At 49.8% G+C, this 12,340-nt stretch overlaps 1 long non-coding RNA gene across 1 annotated transcript; it reads right to left on the bottom strand.

Moving 5' to 3' along the window:
* Positions 1–2,004: 2,004 nt before the first annotated feature.
* Positions 2,005–4,010, bottom strand: LOC136510016 (uncharacterized). The gene is made up of 3 exons (XR_010772589.1): positions 3,813–4,010; positions 2,352–2,539; positions 2,005–2,255 (listed from the first exon to the last, which is right to left on the bottom strand). It is a non-coding gene; the product is annotated as an uncharacterized lncRNA (long non-coding RNA).
* Positions 4,011–12,340: the final 8,330 nt, after the last annotated feature.

A 12,340-nucleotide genomic window follows, 5' to 3' on the forward strand; every position in this document is an offset into this window, starting at 1 on the left:
AATGTATATCCTATGGTACACCGTAGATTACCAATGGCGCTGCCTGTAAATCTCTGTCAGTGAAGGTGCCTTAACTATGTAAATGATCGCACCCATGGCATGTGCATACATAAAAAAATCTGACCATAGTTCTTTGCCCTCGCGAGCAAGGGCGCGCGCCCTCCACTGGTATATCTCAGTTATGAATGAACATTTCATATAAAAACACTTGGACTCATCTGTTTGTAAGTAGATCAGGTACACTGATTGGAACCAAGTTGGACAAATTAATTGATCCAAAGAGGAAACAGATCACCAAAGCTCAGCTTATAGTTTATCGCATCTCACGACATTGTTACTTCTATTCTAAGTCATCATCGAACCCCAAAACCACACCGAGAGCACAGACCAACAGCCATACCCCTCAGCAGAACCCTCCATCCCAGCAAGCCCCAACCCAGCAACGAAACACTTCAATGCGGCGTTAGAATAACCAACCATCCTTCCCCGCGGCGGGCGACACGGGGGCGACCGCGAGCCCGCGGCGGGCCACGGGCGAGGCGGCGGCGATTAGGCGAGCGGTGCGCGGAGGGAGCGTGAGCGGCTGCCTGAGGCGGGGGGAGGAAACGACGAGGTGGCCGCTAGAGCCGAAGATCGCCGCCGCCGGCGTCATCGTGGGTGGCGCGCGTGTGATTGGGGTGTGGTGGCAGTGAGGCGGATGGGTGCGGAAGTGCGAGCTTGGATACTGCCGTCGCCGGACTCAGGATACGGATTTGTAGCTAGGCAACAAAAAGAAAGAAAACTCTGCCGGAGTCCTCTGGCCGGCAGCCGGCGACTACTGTCCGCATGTGTGATTGCGGACTCAACTACGTAGAAGGGGATCAAATCGGAGAGTGAAGAAGCGAATCCGGGGAAAATCTTACCTTTGCCCTTTTCTCCCGTCCTTTTCCACCTGCCATGGAAGCCAAGGATGGGCGATTTGTTTCCAGGTTCGAAGAAAGGGAAACATGGAAACAAAACGACTGCGCATGGAAAGAAAAAAGGCGCGAAGGGAAAATGAGACGCGCGTGGATGCTCGTCGCGCGCGCGCCGACCTCTGTCGAAAATAAAGAGGTCGAGCACGGAGTTTTCTGGATTTAAAAAAAAACATTACGGTTTTATTAATACAGTAGGTTGTAAAACTCTAAATTATTTACATCCAAACATTTTTTTTCTTACAGATACCTGCGTATTTTAAAAATCCACGGTATTGATCTAAAACTAAAAAAAACTGAGTATCCAAACAGAGCCGCCTCCAATATTATACCGAGTCTACCGTGATTTTCACCACCATCGTTGCTGCTGCACTTGATCAATCTAATCACGAGTCAGAAGCCACCGTCTCCATCCACGACGACTTCCAGAACCTGGCTGTCACTTCTGACTGACTCCTATCAAACAGTAGCCACCACCCGATCTCCACGTATGGACGGATCCTTGTTGATAACAGCCCATTGGACGTTTTGAGCCACCCGCTCGAAGTTTCCAACTCCACCAGCTGAGTCGTCGATCGCCGCCATGCTCCACTTTACGGAGAAATCTATCATCTCAGCTCTGGATGAACTCTGCAGAGATACTGGCAATGCCGGATTGGCAGTGCACTCGCCGCCATCCTAATAATTTTACTCGTCAGCCAAATATCCAGATGATGGCAGTCAGTACTCGGAATGATAACAATACTTACTCTTCTGACGGTCTTTTGAAGTCAGGCAACTTCACTCGCTTTGATGCACTGCTAAGCCTGAAGACCGAAGGCACTACTCGTCCTTCCGACTGCGGTGGTACCTTATCAGAAAACATGTTTTAGAATCGGCAAACAGATGAAGACAAGTTACAGTCCAGATTCGGTTACTTACTGAGACATTGGCACGCTCCACTACTACCTTGGGGCCTCGCAGGTAGCCCAAACGCAGCTGCTAATTTTCATCACACTCAGATCAAGGATAATCGTACAAACAAAATAACAAGTCATAAATACCTTGTGTTTGGTTGTTTGATATCGTAATCTCCTCCAACTCGCCTGGGGCATCACGCTCGTTGCAACCGCCAGGCTTTTCTCCTCGTCCTGGGCTGGGTGAGCGTTTGCTAGTTCCCTCATCTTCCCTGGTGCGCTTTCGAGTAGGAGCTGACCCCGAAATAGATGAGTCGGAACTACCATCCCCCCACTCTACAGACACTGTATCTGACTCTTCATCGAGGAGTATGGGTGGTGGATCTATAAAATTAAGTCCACGATCCTGAAGCAATCAGCATGGCAGATTTAGGATGTTTACTCGGAAATTAAGACCTTTATTACATGATTACCGAGCTTTGAGCACTCTCTGAAGACGTACCACAAAGGGCTATTTTGCATGTATTCATTGTGACAGCCATCCTCTTTCATATCGCCTAAGGGAGCAAAATTGGGTATTTGGGGCACTTCCGTTTCGTTCCAAAGGAACATCATTTGCAGAGAAACAATGAGTTTGCCAGACTTCACGAAAGCAATGACCCACTAGGTAAATTCTGTGAGGAAGAGGTGCTGGTTGAATTTGGAGAGAGTTAAAGATGTTAGACCCATGAAGCCACAAGGAACGGGAAAAGGAAGCATTCCAACTTGGAAGGGGGTCATGTGCAAATTTGGAGCCGCATGGTTAATTTTGGAAGTTACCATTGGAAAAAGTTGAAGCTGAAACATAATCTTGATGTCATGCACATTGAGAAAAACATATGTGAAAATCTAACTGAGACAATTCTCAATATAAATGGGAAGACAAAAGACACGCTCAAAGCTAGGCTTGATTTGAAAGATTTGGGAATTAAAAAGAAGCTGCAATTTATAGACGATGGAGTTTCATGTGAGAAGATCCCGGCTTTCCATCTCGCTGTCGTTGCAGGTCGAGTACGCCACGCCGAAAGGTGAGCTGGCGGGTGCTAGACGCCATCGGCCGGCATGGCAAGACGCCATGTGGGGCTCGCCAGCGTCTGCTATAAAACCGGCAGGTCCCCCTACAGAGGGATACACACAGACAGCACTCTCACTCACCTCATGTTCCTTGCCTTTTGTTTGTCTTTGCAGGACAGAGACATGAGCTTTGGGAGAGGCGGAGGCGACGGTGGCTAGGGAGAGCGGTGGGATGGTGGCGGTGCGCTGCGATGGAAGGATTGGGGTCGTGGCCTCCATCGCCATGAACCTTGCGTGGCTCGCGATGTTCATTCACCGCCGCCACTTCAGCGGCGGCGGCCGATCCGACGGCAGCAAAGGCGGCGGCAGGGAGGTCACCACGGTGGAGCTGTCCAAAGGCAGGCCACCGGTCACTTCGGACTCCATAGTTAACCTCGACCATGGAGTGATCTGATCCATCACTCGATCTCGTTACCTTCTGTTTTTGTTTATTTGTATTTGTATTGGTATCTTCCACTACCCATCCATCAATTGCCCGTGTACCCGAGCATCCGTCGTCGTCCGGAGCTACAGTCCAAACGGACGAACAACATTGTTGCTTTGTTGGACACTGGTTGATGACCGGTGACTGTCCAAACAGACGACCAGTGACTTTGACATGCTAAAATTATACAGATAATAGTGTCATATCATGTTTGTATTTTAGACCAGTGTCAAAGTCCATAGATGGTCTAAAATACCATGGTTTGACATCCAACAACGTTGTTCGTCCATTTGGACTGCGGCTCAGATGGTGACGGATGCCCGGGCACAAGGGGGGTCGATGGACGGACAGTGGGAGATACTAATACGAATACGAATAAACAAAAACAGAAGGTAACGAGATCGAGTGATGGATCGGATCACTCACTGGTCGAGGTTGACGATGGAGTCTGAAGTGACCGATGGCTTGCCTTTGGACGGCTCCACCGTGGTGACCTCCCCACCGCCGCCGTTGTTGCCATCGGATCGACTGCTGCCGCCGAAGCAGCGCCGGCGGATGAACATCGCAAGCCACGCAATGTTCATGGTTATGGAGGCCACGACCCAATCCTTCCAACGCAGCGCACCGCCGCCATCCCGCCGCTCTGCCAAGCCACCATCTCCTCCGCCTCTCCCAAATCTACCATCTCTGCCATGCAGAGACAGAAACAAAAGGCAAGTAACGCGAGGCGAGTGAGAGCGTTGTGCCTGTGTGTATCCCTTTGAGGGGGACCTGTCGATTTTATAGTAGACGTGGGCGAGCCCCGCATGGCATCTGGCCACGTCGGCAGGTGGCATCTAGCGCCCGCCAGCTCACCTTTCAGCGTGGCGCGATCGACAAGCAACGACAGCGTGTGGTGGAGGCCTTTGGGTTGTTAGGTCGACGGCGTGGCGCAACGCGGAAGGACATGGCCTAGATCGCGCGCACTGGGGGAAGGATGCGGAGGGCGGCGCGCGTGAGGGTTTATGGATGCATGTTAATGTGAGTGTGGTGTGATACAAATGAGGGTTTGTTTGGCGGCCCAAAAAGGAAGGACGTGGCCTAGAACGTCATCTTGCCACGCGGCCGGTGGCATCTAGCGCCCGCCAGCTCACCTTTCGATGTGGCGTGCTCGACCTGCAATGTCAGCGAGATGGAAAGCCAGGATCTTCTCACATGAATCTCCATCCTCTCTAAATTGCAGCCCCTTTTTAATTCCCAGATCATTCAAATCACGCCTAGCTTTGAGAATTATCTCAATTAAGTTCTCACATATGTTTTTCTCAATGTGCATGACATCGAGATTATGTTTCAGTTTCAACTTAATTTTTCCAATATGGTAACTTCTAAAACTAACCATCCGGCTCCAAATTTGCACATAACCCCTTTCGAAGTTGGAATGTTTCCTTTTCCCAATTCCTTGTGGCTTTCCGGGTCTAACATCTTTAACTCTCTCCAATTCAACCAGCACCTATTTCGCAGAGAATTTACCTAGTGGACCATTGCTTTCGTGAAGTCTAGCAAACTCATTTTTCTCTGCAAATGATTGTCAGATAGATGGGCCCGGGTACCCTCACCGAGCATCTATCTGTTCCATCAGTGGAAGACGCCCGTGGATGAAGCCCACAAGGATTAAGCGCAACCACCAACTTTGAGATCATGACGTATCAAGGATATCTGCCCACATCGTAGCTATGGTAGGATAGAATTGATCTGTTGTAACAAACTAGGAATCCAATCTGTAGCGCCGATCGCCCTCGTTGTAACCCTACCCCCTGCCTATCTAAAGGGGGGTAAGGATCCCGCGAACGGTACGTCCACCATGACACCGCCGCCTTATTCCAATCTACCTTATAGCTAGGAGCAACATCTCTTGTAACCGAGCATACGAATACAAGAAGAGCAGCAGCACCAACTAGAGTAGGGTTTAGTGCGCCACTATTAATGGTTGTTAACATCAATCGTAAACCATCAATATAACCTACATATATACTTAATTTCATCACCAAACATAGGTCTAGGGGTTTAAACTAATAAATTCCACAAGTTTTGGTGAATCTGTGTTTTCAGCAAGGTTTATTCATAAAGCCGTCAAGGTGGACCCAATCGTTAGATTAAATCATGTTTATCCACGATGAAACCGACTTAGGAAGACTATAGAACACTCCAAAAGGCAAACCACCACGACCCTCAACAAGTCACTGCCATGTGGGGCTGCTCGACCGGCCTATGGGTCCCATAGGTCAGCCCCTCCTTTGTACGTCGGTTCTCCACCGCCTTAAAGATCAAATCTACGCCGTTGTTCATGGTCGGTTTGATCCGAGGGTCCATATTTGATGTTGCCCCCTATATACACCCCTGTACCTCCTCCAACAGGGCATCCTAAAATCATAATTCATATCCTCATCTTAGGATCAGATAATCACATTCAAGAGAGATTAGTCCTCTAGTAGGCTCTACCGAGTATGGAGAAAGTACCGACTTGTTGGTGCTACCTCTATGGCTTGTACCTTGGTTGATCTAGGCTTCTCCAAGTCTGCATCTGATATAGTTCTAGCAATTGATTTATGTTTAAAGTAAGTATTGCGCTCTTTTGTTCACGGGTTCACAGTTCTTTTGAGTACTCTAGTTCTTGCTAGCTGGATTAGAGTAGTAATCGTTAGCATAAGCGTGGTGCTTAGGCTATCGGCTACCAGTGTTTACTCCCTGCTCCCTGGTTGCGTGGTAGTAGTGGTTGGTGACAGCCCCATCTATCCTATGTAGTCCACTCTGAATTGAGAAGGTTCTTAAATTATTAGAACCGTAGTCACGTCGACAGAGTTACCTATTCATGGTGCTTTACCATCTAAGCGGTGTCCCGAAGTGAACACTAGAATCATAAGCCTTGCTTTAGGGTCATAACAATAGGAATCCTCTCTACTCATACTTATACCTTGATTGCTATCCCGAGACAAACTAGTGTTTAGACAACACACACGTTTTCCTATGGACACGATACTCGATAATACTCTAGGTGAAAACTACTTCGATAACCGTATGCTTGTGGATTTTGTCTCTATGTGCCACCATAGGTGTCAACAAGTTTTCTGGAGCCGTTGCCGGGGAAATGGTTGTTGTGATTTCGTCAAACTAGGTTTATCCTTGTCTCATTTATTTGATATCTTTTTAACCATGGATAACATCACACCTATTAATCTATTCGCTGCTCCCATGGGTGCCCATCTAGAGCCACCAGAATCATCAATACCTATCCTTGCACCTAGCCATGAGTTGCATCCGTGTTTAATAAATTGTTCCAGGAACAATCATTCTCAGGAGAAGGCGATGAAAATCCATATACCCACCTATGAGAGTTTGAGCAAACTTATGTATGCTTGCATATCATAGGCATGTCACATGAAACATTAAAGTGGAAGCTATTTCCGTTCTCTTTGATGGGAACAACTAAACACTGGTATACCCAAACCGTAGGGAGTGTACAAGGAGATTGGGAAGCCTTATGCTCTAGTCTTTTCTTATCTTTCTTTCCCATCTCTAGAGTGGTTAGCCTTCTGTCAGGGACCAATACTAGGGTACCCGAAGAGGAGGGGCTAATGGTCATTATACGTTAATCCATCCAGGCAGTCAAAGGTGCGACTACAGCTCCAACTGATATCGAGGCCGCGGGCTCTGCCTCGCCCGACCTCTAGCTGCGGGCTCTACCTCACTAGACCCCAAGGTCGTGCGATCCACCTCGCCCAACCTCTAGGGACGGGCTCTGCCTTGTCTGACACTGAGGCCACAGGCTCTGTCTCACTCGACCCCCGAGGGCGGGCTCCACCTCGCTCGACGTCTAAGGGCTGGCTCCGCCTTGCCCGATGTCTGAGGGCTAGCTTCGCCTTGCCCAACATCTGGGGATGCGCTTCGCCTTGCCCAATGTCTGGGGGTGGGCTCTGCCTCACCCGACATCTGGGGGTGGGCTCCGCCTTGCCCAGCATCTAAGGGCGGGCTCCGCCTTGCCTGACGTATGAGGGCAGACTCCGCCTCACCCGATCCCTCGGGCACGGCTCCTAACAGAAGCTCACGCCACCGCCAACCACTACGGGCCAGAAAGTACAACCCAAGGTCAAACTTTTGGCATCGTGCAGGGAGCGGTCATGTCTCAACATGACCCATCCCCATGACATGTCTTTCTAGGGAACTCACATCACCCACAGTGATGGACGCGTGGTCAGTATGCTGCTTACTCCCTGTACGACCGCTGATCAGCACGCTGGTTTGCCGGGTCACCCATCAGGACAGAGTGGGACGTCATAACCCACTGACAACACCAGGTCATGGCATCATCGGCGGACAGGCACCTAGTGTAGAGCTGTCCCTGTCACCGCCTACCATGTCAGCAGGGCCCGCACAAAGGAAATGAAAGGCCCAGCGACTCTAAAGGACTTCCTCTCCCTCTTGTTCTCCTTTTTTTCTCCCGTTGTAACCCGTGTTTTCCCTTGGCCTATAAAAGGGAAAGCAGGGCGTCCCATTAAGGGGCATTGCACTACATCACATCAAAAACCACTAGCATCGAACTTTGAACACATGGCTGAGCAGCGACTGAGCTCGTGGCACCCATTCGTTCTATCCACCAGAGACTTGGGACCTGTCCCTCTCTCACTCGTTTGTAACCCCTAATATGAACTTTTTAGTGCTAGTAATACGAGCAGCAGCAACAAACTAGACATAGGGACATTCTGCCCAAACTAGTATAAACCTCATGTCCTCTTAGCACACCATCTGGGCCAGACGCGCAATATTAGAAATTTACTCATTGATGTTTACTCGAAACACTAATAGTTGGCACGCCAGGTAGGGTCCTTTGCATGTCTCGACATCAACACCAGGCCTTGGATGGCTATTCATGACATCACTTGGGTCCCGGGCACGCACGTGCATTTTAGGGACCTGGACTTTGTCATCACGATGGAAGGAGAGCTGGCGCGAGCACCCATCGTCATTCAGCCTTCTCACTCTGCCAGCCTTGACGCGATCACCGAGGCACTTGAGGAGTTGCGGCTGCATGCACCAGAGGCCCACACCCCCGGGAGTAGCCAGCTCCTCGGCTTCGACTACGGAAGGTTAGAGTGCCAGCTCGGTGCCTCCTTGGAACCCGATTGTCTCAGGAGGACCTACGCCGCCTCACCTTCTCATTCGCCAATGTCATGGCATGGCTTGTTGGAGGAAAGCCACTCTCTCTAGCATACCTCATCCGAAGCACCCCGATAGTGCTCCTGTCTGATCTCCACAATGCCACATAGACCATTGGCCACCCTATGGCACAACTCGTGCCTTCAACACCCGCGAACGACGAGTTCGTGGGGATGACCAAATATGTTGCAGAGTCTTTCCATGACCTCCTCGTAGGAGAACTGGAGTTGCCCTCCGGCTCTAACTCCAGCAGGGGGAGTCATCACCCCTCTCATGAGTGTTTCATGGCAGGTACCCCCAAGGAACACGTCGAAAGCATCCATGAAGAGGAGGCTACCCCGACAAACGACCTCAACGACGAGATCGAGTGGGAGACAGGGGCCCCACCCTGCCTGTGGGTGGAGCCGTTGAAGGCCCGGCACCTAGAGCTCGAGGAAGCATGACTCTAGCTCGAGCAAGAACATGCGGAGCTCAATTGGAAGCTCAAGCACCACAGAGATGGTGGGCACACGCACGCCATGGCCTGCGACATGAACCGGAGGATCATCGTGGATGATGAAACCCTTCCACACTTCACCCGAGCGGGCTAGAACATCACTGCTGCGACAGCCTTACTCCGTGGGCTTCTAGCGGCCACGACTATCGATGAACGTTGGGCCCATTGCGAGATTCGCACGCTACTCAAGCGTGCGGCTGCGCAGCAGGCCGAGAGCTCGCTGTCTCGATGATGTGAGCTCGACGCCAGCCAACGCACGCCCTCAAAGTGACCCAACAAGGACACATCAGTCCACTAGGCGCCGCAGGGCGGTAGGACACGCATCACAATTCTAGCGCATGAGTGTCTCGGCCGCAACCATGATGCGTGTGACACCCTCGACGCCCATAGGCATACCCATGGTAATGTAGGGGAGGGGCCAGCCATGGCTACCACCCTCGATGGGGTGGGCGCTACGACAACAATGAGGACCAAAGCCCAAGCCCTTGCTTGCCGAGACCTTAGGCCTTTAGCCGACACATCCTCAACGCCGCCTTCTGTAACACCCAAAAATTTTACTACAAATTAGTAATTAATTCTAGCCTTTATTAAAATTTTCTAGGTATTTTTAACTTAGGCCAAATAATAAATATTGGATAAATAAAATATACTATAAGGATTAGAAACAATGGTTGTTGCATTCATGCCGAAGCATATGGTTTTTGGTTGAGTGTAGGGCTAGATGATTTGAAGTTGAATTCAAATTTTATTTCAATTTGGCTTAGAATTGAAAAATAGTTTTGGAAAAGGTTTTGTTTTTGAAAAAAAATTACCTTCTTCCATTCTGGCCCAACCCTAGTTCTGGCCTAGTCCTTTCCCCCCCCTTCCCACGCTGGCCCGCTGGCGGCCCAGCAGCCCTTCCCTTCTCTTCCTTCCTCCCTTCTCCTTTTCTGCCCGCACCGGCCTACTTCCGCGCGGCCCTTTTCTTCTCCCGCGCGTGGCCCAGCTTGGCATCCTGGCCCGCTCGGCATTTCCCACAGCACGCGCTGCCGTCCGCTCTCTCCCACTCTAACTACACACTGGCCCCGCCAGCCAGCTGCGCTGCGAGCCATTTTCCTTTCCCGCTACGACGCAGGCCCACCTGTCAGCGCCTTTCTTCTTCCTTTCCTTTCTTCTCCGCCCGACCCTTTCCTTTCTTTCCCCGGTACTTTCCTTTCTCCGGCCACCGTTGGCACTATCGGCATGGAAGGCCATCGTCGTCGCCCACATATGGCAGGCGGCCAATCCCGCCTGATATCCCCGCTCTCTTTCCTTCTAGTGCTCACCGCCCGGCCTATAAAGCACTACGCCATCCCTTCTCCCTCTCCCATCCCCTGCTCTCGGTTTCCAACAGCCACCGCCGCAGCTCTCCCTCGCCCATGCCTTGGAGCTCGACGCCGACGCCACCCGGAGACCAGCCGTGCTATCCTGCGGCCGAAGGTACCTTTATCTCGTCAAATTGGTGACCCTACGCTCGAATTCGACCTCACCCGCATGCCCACTCTCTCTCTCTAGAGCACCGCTGCCGTCGACCTCGCCCGGACGCCACTGAATCTTCCTGTCAACTAGCGGTGAGCTCCCGACCCTTCCCGTGCCATTCCTTCATCTTATTGGGCACTGGAGCGCCGTACTGGTGATCTCTAGTCGCTGCTGGCCATGGCATGCTCGCCAGCGACCTTGTGCAGCGGCGTGGGGCTCACCATGCCATCCGATCAGCTTTGGACGGTTGGGATTAGATCCTAGTCCACCGAGAGGATCATAACCGGTCCACCAGGAGCTGTGGACTCGGCCCACGCTGCCGCGTCAGCACCCACTTCACCGGTCCACTATGTACGCGTGGTGCACCACACCAATCCCCAGCCGCCATGTGTCGGATGAGTCAGCAACCGCAGTCAAACATCCGGCCAGCCGCGCGCATTTTTCAGAAAAAAAAACCCTCTGTTTTAGTAGATTCAACTCGCAGTCCATTTCAATTCAAATTAATTGTTTTTCAGTCCTGTTTTTATTCACTTTAGACCCTTTTTTTCCAGAATTCGTACCCATAGTCCTATTATCGTGAATATTCATATTTTTAATTGTTTTAATTCAAAAATAGGTTTAGTTTATTTACAGAAATGCCATTACATCTTATTTCATGCATAACTTTCGTGTTTTAAGTCCGATTTGAGTGATTTTTTCGCTCACGTGTTCATAGCAATACATAGAATAGATTTATAAGCTTTTCAACTTATGTTTTTACTGTTTGGTGTACTGTTCTAATAGAAGCCTATATTGTATGCATGTAATGATTGGTATGATGCTTGATTGGTGGTTGGATCACGATTAGAGGATGAGCCATTTGAGGTGAATGAAGAACCACAGCAGGATCAGCAATATTTCCAGGATGACTTTGAGGAAGGCAAGTGTACCAAAGGCCCCTTGTTACCTATGAACTATTACCATTCATATTCATGCATGTGTTTAATTTGAAATGCCTTTAAGGACTTTACCTAGATGATTACTTGTACCACATATCCTTGATACCTGGGATTATTGGGTAAGCATTTTGGATAGATGCTGCAGCGCTTAACATAAAATAATTGTGAAACATGATTAAAGGCTATATGCAATGTGATAAAATGGAGCTTTATAGCAACAGATAGGGGGCTAAAGTACGGGGTTGAGTACTCTAGTTCCTCTCCCTAAGGACTTAATCCTAAAGTGGCAACCCAGGAGGGACCGTATAACCCCAAGTGTCATATGGCTCTGACTTTAACCTATTAACTAGATTATACTAGCTCATCTGTAGCTCCAGTAAGGGGTAAGAGGGTATCTTTCCTTTTTCTGCTAGGGTGTGTACCGTGCTACGATGCCCACGTGTGCCACTTCTTTGTAGCTATGACTTGTTAGTGCAACTAGCTAAGGGTTTCATAGTGAAACCTTGCCACACTTCCTGGGAAGAGGTGTAGTGGGTCTCGCGAACCCCGGCATTGGGAATCATGGCTCGGTGGGTAAGGATGTACAATTTCTACAGAAATAATTAACCTGTTATAACAGTCATGCTCACGGATACGAGCGGTCTAGATCCTTCAGGATTAGTGGTTACTGTGGATGGTGGATGGTTGGGAAATTGCGATAAATATGACTATACTTTAATATCACTTGGGAATTGGGATTGTTCATTAAAGTAGTGATTCAGGATGCTAAAATTTGATCAACTAAAATTGCGAACCGCAGTCAAACAGTGTCAAGTCTTTATGAGCCTCATAGA

Source organism: Miscanthus floridulus, chromosome 16 (assembly GCF_019320115.1).
Source record: "Miscanthus floridulus cultivar M001 chromosome 16, ASM1932011v1, whole genome shotgun sequence".
NCBI lineage: Eukaryota > Viridiplantae > Streptophyta > Magnoliopsida > Poales > Poaceae > Miscanthus > Miscanthus floridulus.